We start from the raw sequence: 14,261 nt of genomic DNA on the forward strand, positions 1-14,261 counted from the left end.
GATGCCCAAATTGCTGTCAGCTCTGGCTAAGGAATGGGCTGCGAATCCCCTACAGCCAACTTCCACTGGGAGACACCTCACTCTCCATCCAGCCTTCTGGCAGTTGCTGACCAGTCCTGCATACTTCGATAGCTTCCTTTCAAAGGCCTCTTCCAAGTGATCTTCCCATGGGACTGTCAGCTCCAGCATCACCACCCGCTTCGTAAGCTCAGACACAAGGATAATGTCTGTGATGCTCTATCAATAACTCTAGGGGACTGGAAGTAGAGTAAATAACGATAGGCTTTTATTAACTGCGAAAATGGAGCACGACCATATTGGACGACTGTGGGAGGTGCAGTGCACCTTTATACAGGGGTCTGTGGGAGGATCCACAGGAGCAGTCAGCAGAGTGGCATGTCCAGACAGGTATACATGGTTTACCACAGTCTGGTCATAGAGTGGTGGCTGCAATATGAATAATATTGGGTGAAGAATGAAATCTACAGATGTTTACATGGCTATGGAAGAAGACATGAACTGGTACCCTAGGTTGAAATGCAACCGTGTAAGTATGAATTAAAGAAGGGGCAAATGTATAACTCACCTCATAGACTTTACCTGTGGTGACTTTACCTAGACTGCACGAATAGATTGTAAAAGTACAGCACTGTCCTGGGGAGAAGTAGAGGTGCAATCACAACTTTCAGTGAGCAAGTTTTTATGTTCCCTTGAGCTTGTTTTAGTTTCAAAAGCTGAAAATCTCAATTGTTGACAGGAAATGCACCATCACTAATTATTGGAAGAACATGATTCAGAGCCTGTATTTCATTGGGTTCCTGAGGTCCATACACAATGAATTACCTGACCTTAAGTATGAGAATGTTAATAGTTATTAGGAGTAATTCTTTTATTCTGATTTAGGAATGCATCCACTCTGTGTTTCACCTGTTAGCTTTGGCTCAGTGGTATCTTTTCTTTGTAATAGGTAGAACTGCAATGGTGTAAGATGGGCATGAACTGTAAGGCATAGTTGGCAGTATAAAAACTGTCCTGTACTGCAATCTGTTTTTATTGGCAATAACAAATTCACCTAGACCACGTGGACATAAATCTAAGACACAATTCTACTAAATATAATTATACTTAGGCTGGTGGAGTTAATTCAGTTTTTCTCTGCTGTATAGGGTGATTTCAGCTGCACATAACTCCAACTTGTAACTTTAGCTTGATGTACATAATTAGTTGTTTTTTACAGAACATGGTGATGTAATGTTGAGCAGTTGAGAAAATAAGCACTGTGATGAAATTGTTGCTGCATGGCACATAGTTAGCCTTTAGCCTTTAATAACTGTGCCTGCCTTGCTTATTCCTGACAGTGATAGGTCAAGAGATCTCTCATTGTAACCAGTAAGAGATTTAACATGAGGAGCTCCTGGCACACAGCAACACTAATCACGTAAACACATCATCAATTTCCCTTGTTCCTGGTGACAGTGGTTAAGGGTGAGACCCGTTCATCTGGAGACCCTAACTGAAACCTTGCGAAGTACAGGGACTTCTTTGAAAGACCAACAATACACACTAAAAAAAACCAGATTTGTGAAAATTCCATGCTTGGTTTTATTTACTTAGTGAACAAATGATTTGCAAAAGCTTAAGCAAAAAGCAAAGCCCTTTAGAATGGTAAGTATCAAAATTTTACAGCAAGCCTTATATCGGGATATTAAAACAGCTGAACCAAACTTGGAGAGAAGTAGGTTTAATTAATATGTTAATGAAGGAGGAAAACAGGCAGGCTTTAGGGAAAAACTTCCAGAGTTTAATACATAGCGGTCTCTAAACCCTCTTAAATGGTGGAACAAAGTAACTCAAGACAGTATTACTTAACTCAAAATATTAATGAGCAATAAGATAAAAATAACCTCCAACAGTTAGTATGGTAAAATGATTCACAAGATACAAATAGTATGCAGCTTTTATTTATTGGACCAATGTACTGCAGGGCCTACTTTAGGTTTAAGCCCTCCTGGGTAGAGTTTTGCCCCAGAGGAGACAATATTCGAGCTGTAGATTTCACAGTAATTTTTGCCATTAGTTTTAGTTTTGATGCATAAAAATTGCAGTTTGTAATTCAATTCTGGTGCTGTTCTGTAAGGGAAATCTGCACACCTTCCTTGTGAAATTCACGGGCTTCTCCCCCGGTGTTCTGGCTTCCTCCCACAGTCCAAAGACACGCTGGCTGGATTGATTGGTCATTGTAAACTGTCCCATGATTAAGCTGGGGTTAATCGAGGTTGTGGAGTTGCTGGGGCAGCGTGGCTCAAAGGGCAAGAAGGCCCTACTCTGCACCGTATCACTAAATAAATGAATAAATATTCTTTCAGTAAGTGCACCGTCTACACATATGAAGCACTTACAATTTGTGCTGGTTCTGTTATAACATAAACTAATTCAAATTCTTAAGGATGGTGCTACTTACCTGTACAATTACAAATACAGGTAGCATACTAATGATACAGGAAAAAATTATACTTATCTTTAATTTCTATAACTCTTGTTAATTGAGCAATTCCATACAGTGCAGTTTTGGTGGTAGGATTGATTAAAACTCAGTCAGTCACAGTGCATCTGTCATAATGATCCTTTGACGCACTCAACCAGCTAACAGATGGCATAACCTGTGTGAGTTTGGTTCTTGTACTCTGCGATGTCCATGCCAAGGGATTGAGTATAAAGGGAGATCATTTCTATATACCCATAAGGGCAGGAACGCTGTTTGGTGATGTTTCATTAGCAGTGAATATACATCTATAGTCTCAATTTCTCATCAGATCTTCTGGAGTCATTACTATACTGAACCTTGATCTATTTTATATAGTATGATTACTTTGTATGAATGTTCCTTTCATTCAATACTGAAAATCAAAGTCATTTATTCATGGTCGCCTCAGAGCCAATAAATCAATATCTGCTGCTTGTTTTTGTTCTCCCTTGATTCTACATCACTGAAAACATTGTTCTTTTATTCCACTTGGACATCATGAATAATTCAACATTTAAATAAATTTCTCTCCTTTTATCCTCAGATTTCAAAGGTTAATTTGTACTCTACTCTTCATTACCTATAAGTGGAATGCTTCTCACTCTGGCTTGTTTGCATTTAAATACCATCAGGTAAATGCACTGAGACTTTTCTGTGTTTTGCACAATTACAATATCTTGTGCAGCTGCCAACAATTCTCCAGATATAACCAGGATTCACAGTCTCCTGACATGAGTTTTGTTTTGGGAAGTGTCGGGGGTGTGGGATGTAGAGAACCTGATACTCTATTTATGGTATTGTATCTGCACCATGGGAATGTCAGGCAGAAGAACATGTCTATGGAATTTTAAGTACCCAATAATGGGGTTGTGGAGTGGAGATATGTCTCTACCAGAGGAGGTGTAAAATTCTCCTCTATCTGCAGCTAGGCTGTGGGTCACCCTTGGGCAAGGTATAGCACCTGCTTAACCTCCCCCCCCCCCAATCCACTGATCAGGGTCATGTGAAACCATAGGAGCAGGTGATGGATGGTCGCATGAGAAGCGGGTGCATATCACATCCTGATTATTCAATCACTGACGCCTCACAGACAGTCTCTGAAGAGAATTGATAGTGGCTGGAGTCACCCATCTTTTAAAGACAACGGCAAAACACTTCTTCAAAGAAATTGCCAAGGACAGCCATGGTTGTTGGAAGGCCATGCTCGCCCATGTCATATGACATGGCACATAATGATGATGATGAATAACTAGGAATATAATCACACGGAAATTGTTGGAAATAGAACTTCACATCTAGTTGGCCCCAACATTAGCAGGACAACATGAGCAGAACAAAGCAAAAAACATGTTGCATGGGGCACATGTCACATTTCACATTTCATTTGGAGTTTATTCCATTTAGAAAAACTTTGCTGCATTGCTGCATTACCTGCATTCTTCACTACCTGAAGTTGCACACTTTCAGTACATTCTTTTTCTTTTAATGGAGAAAGGTTGTATACCAACATGTCAGTTAATAGAAAATTTTTTTGGGAATTATGCACTGTCAGTGGTTTTAACAGAATTCCTGTAATTTTCTTTACGGTAGATATAAATGGAAAAAAGAGCTTCAAGTATAAATGCAGAACACATGTCTTGCTTTTGGGAAATGATATAAGTAAGTTTCATTTGTAAATGTTGGGAATATTGCAAATAACAAAAAAAATTACTACACTCCATTATATTAAAAAGAGGATTTATATTACTCATTATTGGTGCTTTAATTTATTCCACTGAAACATTTTTGTCTAGTTCTCAAATCTTTTTTAATTCAGAGAACTCCACCATGAATTAAACTTGTATTTACTGCAACTTATTTACATAATTTCTTGGAACCAAGTCCTGAGTGCAGTGTGTGTGTTTGAAGTCCAGACTTCCACTAAGGCTATATGATATTATAGGCACCTCATGAATTATATGGCTCAAAGGTGACCTGGGACTCAGAATGGCTGGTGTTTACAGGATTTCCTGTGAATCTGGAGCAGTGCATATTGGCCAGATGCGACACGCAGCGCAAACCTGCATCAAGGAGCACAGGAAGTGTATCCTTTGGGTTATCTGGAGAAATCAGTGGTAGCAGAACATTGCATTCGCAATGGCCACAGGATTGACTTTGAAGGCACAAAACTACTGTGGCTTTTGGCACCACCTGGTGAAGGAAACCAGTGAAATAACGCCAAAGGAAAAGAATTCTAACAAAGATGAAGGTCTTTCTCTAAGTAAGAACTGAAATTCAATTTTAAACAAGGTGGGACAGTGAAAACCTGATTGGATGTAGACTAACCAATCGGGGTGGGGGGGGGGTGGAAATTGACGACAGGAGTGTAAATACCACTGGACAAGACATACGCAGGCATCATCTCTGATAAAGATGAGAGAGTTTGTCATCAAAACGTTCGAGAAGAGTCTATTTGTCACATATGCCAGAAAAGCACTAGTTCCTTTTGCCTTATTCTAACTAGTTGCATCGCAGTCTGGTATGAAAACACTAATGTGCAGGACTGGAAAAAATACAGAAAGTGTTGGATACAGTCCAGTCCATCACAGATAAAGCCCTTCCCACCAGTAAACAGTCACATGGAGGATGTCCCAAGAAAACAGCATCTATTATCAAGGGCACTACCATCCACACCATGCTCTCTTCTCATTACTGCTGTTCAGGAGGATATACAGAAATCTTAGGTCCCACACCACCAGGTTCAGGAGCAGTTATCATCCCACAATTATCAGGCTCCTGAACCAACATGGGTTACCCACCATAACTCAGAAATTACTCTACAACCTATAGACTCACTTTCAAAAAGTCTGCAGCTCATGTTCTCAGTGTTATGGTCAGCGGAGTTGCTCTCCGATCTTGGCAATTTACTTGCAGAAGTTTCATCACTATGAAAGGAGACATTGTTGGTGCACTGATGGTTGTGGTGTGTTCTCCAAATACTTGGCCTTTATATAGTTTTCAATCCGCTGATTGGATGCTATTTCAGAAATTCAGTTGCGATGCGAAGAGGAAATCTCATTGTTGATTGGCTGCGTGGCGAACTTAGTGTGTTGTAGTCTAGAATTTTGCTTGTTTCAGCTCATAAGTAGGATTGAGCTCCACATGTTTGTTTACGGAGTTGTCTGTAGAGAACTGCGCCTCTAGGAAACCTCTTACATGTCACATGCTTGCTTGTGCCATACAAGTGAACACTTAGATAATAATAATAATATAATAATTATTATATATTTTATTTGCACAATCTGTCTTCTTTTGAAGATTATTTGTTTGCCAATCTTTGTTTATTGACTTTTCATAAATTCTATTGTATGTCTTTATTTTCTTGTAAATGCTTGTAAGAAGAAGAATTTCAGGGTTGTAAGTGGTTACATGGAATTGCTTTGACGATAAATTTTACAATGACTTTAAGTTTTATCTTTGGAAGGTTAACTTTTCCGGGAGGTATGCAGAAATCAAGTTTCTTGTAACTCCACTACTCCATTGTCTGATTGCTGAGGAGGTAACCCTAGCCACCTTGACTCAAGTCCTCTTACTATGACCATGGCACAGCTTTTCCACTACCCTGTATGATTAGGGCTTCTACATCCTGCTTTGTGAATCCAGGAGATCTCTCCCTGGCCCTTGCACCCTCCCCCTCCTCTTTCTTGCTGCTATCTGCCTGCAGTAGGGAACATGCCTATAAGGGCTGGCAGCCATCTTGTATTCCACATGATCTTGTTGGAAACTGGGATGGTCATTTTTTTTTCAATGCTCTGTCAGTCCTCTACCGGAAGGTATATGGATCAGACATGGGCTGATCACTCTCTGAAACTTGGGTGAGCTTTTAAAAAACATAAGGCCCCTTTTTTTTTGCATGATCTCTTCAGTGTTTTGTTCAGCCATCAAAACATCACTTTCTGTTGGATACAGACCCAATTCTTCCTCTCAATGCCCACAGTAGCCTCCAATGGAATTGAAATTTTGTGTAGCTGTGATCATTTATGCTATGGAGTATGGAGCTTTTGGTTCCTTAGTAGCAGTTAACTGCTTCCTGACTGAAATGAAGGCTCTGCAAGTATGGTTTTTTGTTGAACAATTCCTTCTGAAGTAAAATGAACACATTGCAGGTAAAAATATATTAATCTGACCTCAGTCCTCCCTTGCTCAACAATCAAATTGAGATTCTTGTCAAGGGAAGTGCCTTATGACTATAAAACCATCACACAGTAGCCCAATTTGTAGATGCGCAATTTGCTTTTCAATAGGAAACTTGTCTTTGGAATCAAGTGGAAATAGAATCAGCAAAAAGCAGGCAAAATGATAACCGGTCGGTTTCTGTAACAGTTAACCAATTATGCATTTGGATGGCATGTTAAAAATCAGCCTCTGTTCCAAACACAGCAGTTCCATGAGGACTCAGGTATCTTAGTACCTGAGATTGCACCACTCCCGTTTTGCAGAATTGGGTCACACATTGTTTAGGCTTAATATTCATAGACACAATCCAATGCCTTCTTTTTATGAGGAAACATAACATATAGCGGAAGCTGAGACAGTTAAATTTGGTCATGTTCTCATGAGGTCAGTAATTCCATGAAAAACAACTTTTTCTATCCTGGGCATCTGCCTCCAGGGTGGTGCCTGGTATAACTGAAGAAACTTTTGTTGCATATTTGAGGGCATCTGTTTAAATAAATAAGAGGATGCATCATAGTAGTTCCTTTTTTTTAAAGTGGATTAAAATTATTCAGATAGTGGATACGGCCCAGTCCATCACAGGCAAAGCCTTTCCCCTCATTGAGCATATCAACACGAAAGACTGTTGCTGGAATGCAACATCCATCATTAAGGACCCCCACCATCCAGAACATGCTCTCTACTTGTTGCTGCCATCAGGAAGAAGGTACAAGAGCCTGAGAGCTCACATCACTAAGTTCAGGACGAGTTATTACTTCTCAACAGCAGGCTCTTGAATTATGTTCTGGATATTTATTGCTTATTTATTTATTAGTATCATTTCTTTCTTTTTGTATTTGCACAGTTTGCTGTCTTTTACACACTGGTTAAATGCTCAAGTTGATGTGGTCTTTCATTGATTCTATTATGGTTACCATTCTATTATGGATTTACTGAGTATGCCTGCAAGAAAATTAATCTCAGTGCTGTAAAAGATAACATACACGTACTTTGACAGTAAATGTACTTTGAACTTTGAAAATCAATTCAGGTTAAAAATGGACCTCAGATCAAGCCAGATAAATGTTTCCTTTTTAATTGCCTTTGGGACCTTTTCTGGTTGGATGCTGGTGACTAGTGATGTTCTGCAGGGGTTGATGTTGGGACTGCTTCTTTTCACATTATATGTCAGTGATTTAGATGATGGAATTGATGGCTTTGTTGTGGCAGAAGGACTTAAATTGGGATAATGAGCAAAAAAGTGGCAGATAGATTGTAGGGAGGTGTACAGTCATTCTCTTTGGTCGAAGGAATAAAGGCATATACAATTTTCTACATGGGAATGCACTAGAGGTTAGCTTGCAGGTTGAGCTGGTGGTAAGGGAGGCAAGTGTATTGTTAGCACATTCATTCCAAGAGAACTAGCACACAAGAGCAAGGATCTAATCCTCTGGCTTTGTAAGATATTGGTCAGACCACACTTGGAGGATTGTGAGTGGTTTTGGGCCTCGTATCTATGAGGAGATGTGCTGTTATTGGAGAGGGACCAGAGAAGGTTCACGAGAATGATTACAAAAATGAAAGGATTAATGTATGAGGAGTGTTTGGTAGCTCTGGACCTGTACCCACTGGAGTTTATACGAATGAGGGGGATTTCAATTAAAACTATCAAATCTTGAAAGGCCTAGATAGAGTGGATGTAGAAAGGATGTTTCCTATTGTGGGAGAGTCTAGGACCAGAGGGCACAGCCTCAAAACAGGTGGATGTCCATTTAGAACTGGAATGAGGAGGAATTTCTTTAACTTCAGAGTAGTGAATCTGTAGAATTCGTTGCCACATACAGTCTTGGAGGGCAAGTCATTGGGTATATTTAAAGCAGGGGTTGATTGGTTCTTAATTAGTCAGGGATATGGCAGAAGAATGGAGTTGAGAGGGCTTAATAAATCAGCCAAGATGCAATGGTGGAGCTTAATATATATTTAGCTGGAGTGCCCTAGACTTTTGCACAGTACTTTAGTATTTTTAGGTATTGCACTAATGTTGACACAAAAAAAATCAAATTTCATGACATATGTGAGTGATGATAAACCTGGGTCTGATATGGGTCTTTATTGGGGATTGAGAATGGCAAACAGACAGAGAGAGGGGAAATCAAGGTTAGGAAAAGGAGAAGGGAGAGAAGAGGGATCAGGAAAAGCAACAGAGATCAATAAACCAATTTTCTGGAATCAAATGACCCTGCCTGATGTCTCAGATCTGGGTGTGCCTGCACCCGTGCCAACCACCACAACTGGCACTCCTTCTCTGCTACCTGTCCCACACCCCTCCCATGGCATTCCACACTCATTATTCATAATATCCTTTGCTTCCGCCAGATCTACAAACTCGCTCTCTGCCCCATGTTGACAAATACTTTATTGTGCAAAATTCTTAGGCACCCTAGCTATATATATGTGCCTAAGACTGCAAAGTACTGTAATTTGGTATAAAAACCAATGCAGTGTACTCATTAACAGACAGTGAAGGGTAGGGGTGGGGGAGGAGGTATCTTCCAGTTGAGAAAGTGGTTTAGAATGGTGTTAACCATTTTTGAGTTATTACTCTTTTTATAAATACCCTAGACTTATTTGTAGGAGCAGTTTGTATAGGATACAAAACTTGATCGCTTCTATGTAGGTTGTAGTAAAGACACTTATTTCAACCTTCAGGATGGCAAATAGACAGCTGAAGGACAGATGCAGTTTAACGCAGAAATGTGAAAAATTGAAGAAGTTACATGGCAAGACCCCAAGAAATAAAATAGCTGAAGAGAAATATCATATGTTTAGAGAGAAGCTGGTGGCTCTATAAACAACCCCTGAAAATGACAGAGCAAATCAATAAGATGGTTAAAAAGGTAAGTTTTTTGAGTTTATATGTAAATGAATAGAACCTAATCTATAGAAATACACAGCATGTTGACGTCACTCTTTAAGTGCAACTTAGACAGAATGCACAGCTTCATGACTGTTCTGAATAAGTTGTTGGGAGCATATCTGAAACAACTTATCACGTTTTCTGTGGATGTTGTTAAGACCTGAGCAACAAATCAGTGACATTTTATTCCAGATGTTCACAGAGTATTCTACTGAAAGGAGTGGGACATACAGTATGACACAACAGGTTATTGAGTGTCTTGTAGAAACCATCAGGAGAACAGGAATAATTGGTTATGGGCTATAATTAAAAATGGAAACTGCTGAGAACGCTCAGCAGATCAGGGAGTATCTGCAGAAAGGAAAACAGTTACTGGTTTACATTAAAGGTCATTCATCAGAAGAACATCATGTTGATGAAGGGTGTTGGAGTTGAGATTGTAACTCCACACATACACAGACAAACATGTACGCACACGTACAATTACACAACACTAGCAGACTCATCAGCTGGGTCTTCTGTAACTTCAGCATGTATTTCATATATTTGTTACACAAATGATATGAAGGACAGCTATCAATATATTGCTAGGAATTCAACTGTGGTCAGAATCTGTTTACCTAGGCTGTTTACCTGCAAGATTACCATGTAGACATTCATTGTTAGAATCTGGGCGCTGCTGAAATTTACTCAGCTCTGTATAATGGTTAAAGTGCAGTGACTGAATTTTGGTATTTGTGATGACTTAAGTGTTTACATACATAACCCTGAAAATTTTGCCCTGGATATTTTTTTGTGACAGGGTTCATTACCTTCATTCAGCCGTGTTTCTCCTGAAGGAGAGGAGATCCCATTATTGTGATCTATACTGCAGTAACTAATCGGAATAACCTTACCAGCAACAACATATGAGGATCCAAAATGGATTCAGACCACAAAATCGGCAGCTTAGATCACAGATGCATTCATACCTCAGTGAATAACAATGTACCATTTTCTTCTGGACTTCAGTTTTGTTTGATCTTTCATAGTATGTGTGAACACGTATTAAGGGATGATTAGAGATTTGAAAAATAGCAAAATAAGAAAGACTTGCCCTTGGGTAAATATCAGAAGTAGATTAACAAAGAAAGGTAAACAAAATAATTGCTCTCAACACTCTGACCCTACCTGTAGATTTCAACAATAGATCAGAATATCATCAGTGAAGGTTATTTCTGGATTATATCAGTAACTGTTGGGTAATGTATCAATCCCATGTTGCTGTGTCGAGCATCTTACCTCACATTAAGGCACGCTGAGAGCTGAAGGTTTCCATATGTGAACTGCGTTAGACACAAATCTCTTTAATGTGAAAGAGGTCATTTTGGCTCTGTGCTTTCATACCATGTGAGGAAATTGCTAATCATGTGAGTATGCAAAACGAGTACTTGCTAAGGTTTCCTTCAGTCTATTCAAAGTTGAACTGTACATGTCTTCACAGGTTTTTCTCCAGAGCTATATCAGATTTTCCTGTGACAAAGAATGAAGCCATTCAGTCCTTCAAGTCTACATCAGCTCTCAAAGCATCCCCATCAATCCAATTCCCCTACCAGCTTGAGTGTTAATAGCCATCTGTTTTTTCCAATACTCACCTACACTTGGGATAATTTATTGGAACCAATGTGATGATAGTAAACTAGTTAATTCTCCCGCTCCTCCTCTCTCCTTCCGCACCTTTGGATTGTAAGAGAAAACCGGGGCACCTGCAGGAACCCCTCGCATGATCACAGTGAGAGCATGCAAACTCCACACAGAGAGCACCAGAGCACTAGAGTTGTGAAACAGCTGTTCTACCAACTGTGCTGCCATACTGTCCTAACCCATGAGAAGAGTTCCTTCCCCAAACTGACCTGGAATGTCAGTACAAAAAAAAAGTCTCACCTTGAGAAAATTGTACAGTTTTGTTCAAAAAATAGGCAATTTGAATGGTATGGTGTAGAATAAAACACCTTAGGAATGTTACGTTTGGTGCTATCATGAACACAGTAGGAGGTGTGGGATTGGGGACCGTAGATGAAAGCACTCTCAAAGTGGTAGGTTTTAAGGAAGATTTTAAAAGTGGAACAAAAGTTCCCAAATAATGACATTTAATTGAAGGATTTTAGCAAGCCCTCTCCGATACACATTCCACTAGTTTAGCCTTATATTTTAGCAAACTGTTTGATGATTACTATTCAGAGGAAGGACTGAGCAAAATTGAATGGACACATTTTTAACTATTACCTTTAGACTTGCCTCTGACATATTACTTTAATTGTCTACCTCTTATTTCAATATGTATTAACTTGTGCCTTTTCTGAACCTTACCTGGGCCTCTTCACTCACTGCTTTCCTTTAGCTCCCTCTGTCCTTTGTACTTGAAACCTGATAGCTAATCCTTTTACAAAGAGTCCAAGTACCCGATGCAAATTGAAAACAGGAAGATTCCTATCATCTTAGGGTAGAAAGCCATGCAGCTTCTCAGGAGTTCTCTACCTCAAATATTGACAATTGCCCTTCTTCACCCCTACAGATCCAGTTTTTGCTTGTTGTATCATAAACCCACCTTGATCCCTGCACCCTTAATAAGCTTACTTCTTACAGATATAGTCAGTAATTTTGAAAATTTCAGGTAACAATGTTCAACAGCTTTTTTTATGGTGGGGGAGGAGTGCAGGATGCAATGATTCTAAAAAAGTAGTTCTTCTAAGTCTCAGATATAATTTCAAAGCTGTACCCCTGGATGATCCCACAATAGAAAAAGCTTGTATTCATCCCCCTCCCCCTTACTCACCTTTTATACTTTGAACTTCAGCCTGAACAATACACTGCCGTGAAAACAGTTGTAAAACAGCTCTGTGGCTGGTATGGGCAGCTTCAGTGCTGTCAGTCACATTCTTAGTACAGTCTGGTTTCCCACTTTTCCATACCTCAGTTGAATCCCATCAACTTACTGGAGAGAAAACAAAAGTTAGGATTTGAAAATTGAAACTCTCTTCTTGCTGCTCTGTATGGGTTTGTCATTCTGGACAGAAAGGAACAGAAACATCCTCACCCAGCAAGTGCTTCAGCTTTGAAATCCTCCTCCAGGATGGTTGTAAGACTTAGCTGCCTAGCATGTTCGAGACAGAGATTTATATTTAGATTTTCAATGAATCCAGCATTATGGGGCTTGTACAGGGAAGTGGCCCTGTGGTGAAAAGATCAGAAAGTGATAGAACAGCGATAAGGGGCAGAATGATCTCCTCCTTCTGTTCCTTCATGTTTCTTGAACTAGCCAACTAGTTTCATGGCTTCAACTGGAGCTTGTGACTATAAGTGACAATTCTGAGAGTTTTCGTATAGTTGATCAGGAGAGAACTTCATCGGCTGGAATTATTAGCTTCAATTCATCTCCCTAATCTATGAGTGCCAATATTTTCATTATATTATGATGTCCCTGACTTTCAGCTGAGTTGAGTGCAGATCATCAGGTTAAAGAGTTAAAGCTGTTTTACATTATTAATAACAGTAGAGTGGATATCAGTCCTCAATCAACCTTTTCAAAGCAAGCCAAGTGGTGAGCCATCGTCAGGGAATGCAGGGTCTATGTGGCAACACTCAGGAACAGGGATTAACCCATCAATGTGTTTTCACTAGGAAATGCAAACTAAAAAGCAACATGTAAAGAAATATTGTGCATTATCCAGTCTCTCTTGATAGTGTATTGGTGTACTGTGATAGTGGTAATGAATAGAGTGTGTAGATGGTCATTAGCTTTTCAGAAAGACTTATTGACATGGTAGATATCCATGAGGTTCTTCTCTCTGAAAGCAAATCCATTATTGTCCATCAGGGCAGTGCTTCATTCCTTCCCTCAGATAAACATTTATGAATATCCAGCTAGTAGCCATTATGGTCTTCATGCTCCTGATGTGTTTCTTGATCTCAGGCTCAAGACCCCCTAGGTGTTCTGCCTTGGGAATTGACTGATATCTCCCTTTGGCCAGGTTACAAAACCTGGAGGACAACACAGTGAGGTGTCCATTCAATTTGGGTGTATCCTTGGGTGTTCCCAAATGGAAGAAGATTGAATTTTCAGGGATCCAATACCACTTTCCATCTCAATTCTTGTAGTTCCATGGCCCCATTGCATTGATGCCTACTGGGAGTATGGGATTACACACAGGCATTGAAAGCCCCAGCAGCAGTGGGTGGATCTTTCTCCTGAAGAACCACATCAAGGTAATCTCAGTTGACAGTGTCAAAGAATATGGATTCCCTTGAGATGAAGGAATCTGTACAGTCCTAGGAAACACAACATTGACCTTTCTCCTCCCATTATCCAGAACTATTTAGAGTGATCATCCCTATCAATTGAAAATGAATTTGGGACATTTTGTGGGAGCTCCATAGATCCAAGTACTAGTGTGCCTTATCATGGGTTAAGTCAATATCAGACTGAAAGACAGTGCATGATCCAGTTTCTAGCCAGATGTTCAGTATCAATGTGTTAGTTGTCCTCATAAATGGACAGATGTTCTCATGGTTTCCCTTAGGTGCTCAGGTTTCCTCCTACAGTGCAAGGGTTAGAAAAGGTTAGTAAGCTATGGACCTGCTATGTAG

The 14,261-nt window shown here is 39.8% G+C and overlaps 1 long non-coding RNA gene across 1 annotated transcript; it reads right to left on the bottom strand.

Annotated features, from left to right (window-relative positions):
- Positions 1-1,670: 1,670 nt before the first annotated feature.
- Positions 1,671-12,018, bottom strand: LOC132403488 (uncharacterized). The gene is made up of 3 exons (XR_009515272.1): positions 11,985-12,018; positions 10,917-11,147; positions 1,671-2,338 (listed from the first exon to the last, which is right to left on the bottom strand). It is a non-coding gene; the product is annotated as an uncharacterized LOC132403488 (long non-coding RNA).
- Between the last annotated feature and the right edge of the window lie 2,243 nt (positions 12,019-14,261).

Source organism: Hypanus sabinus, chromosome 13 (genome assembly GCF_030144855.1).
Source record: "Hypanus sabinus isolate sHypSab1 chromosome 13, sHypSab1.hap1, whole genome shotgun sequence".
Lineage (NCBI taxonomy): Eukaryota > Metazoa > Chordata > Chondrichthyes > Myliobatiformes > Dasyatidae > Hypanus > Hypanus sabinus.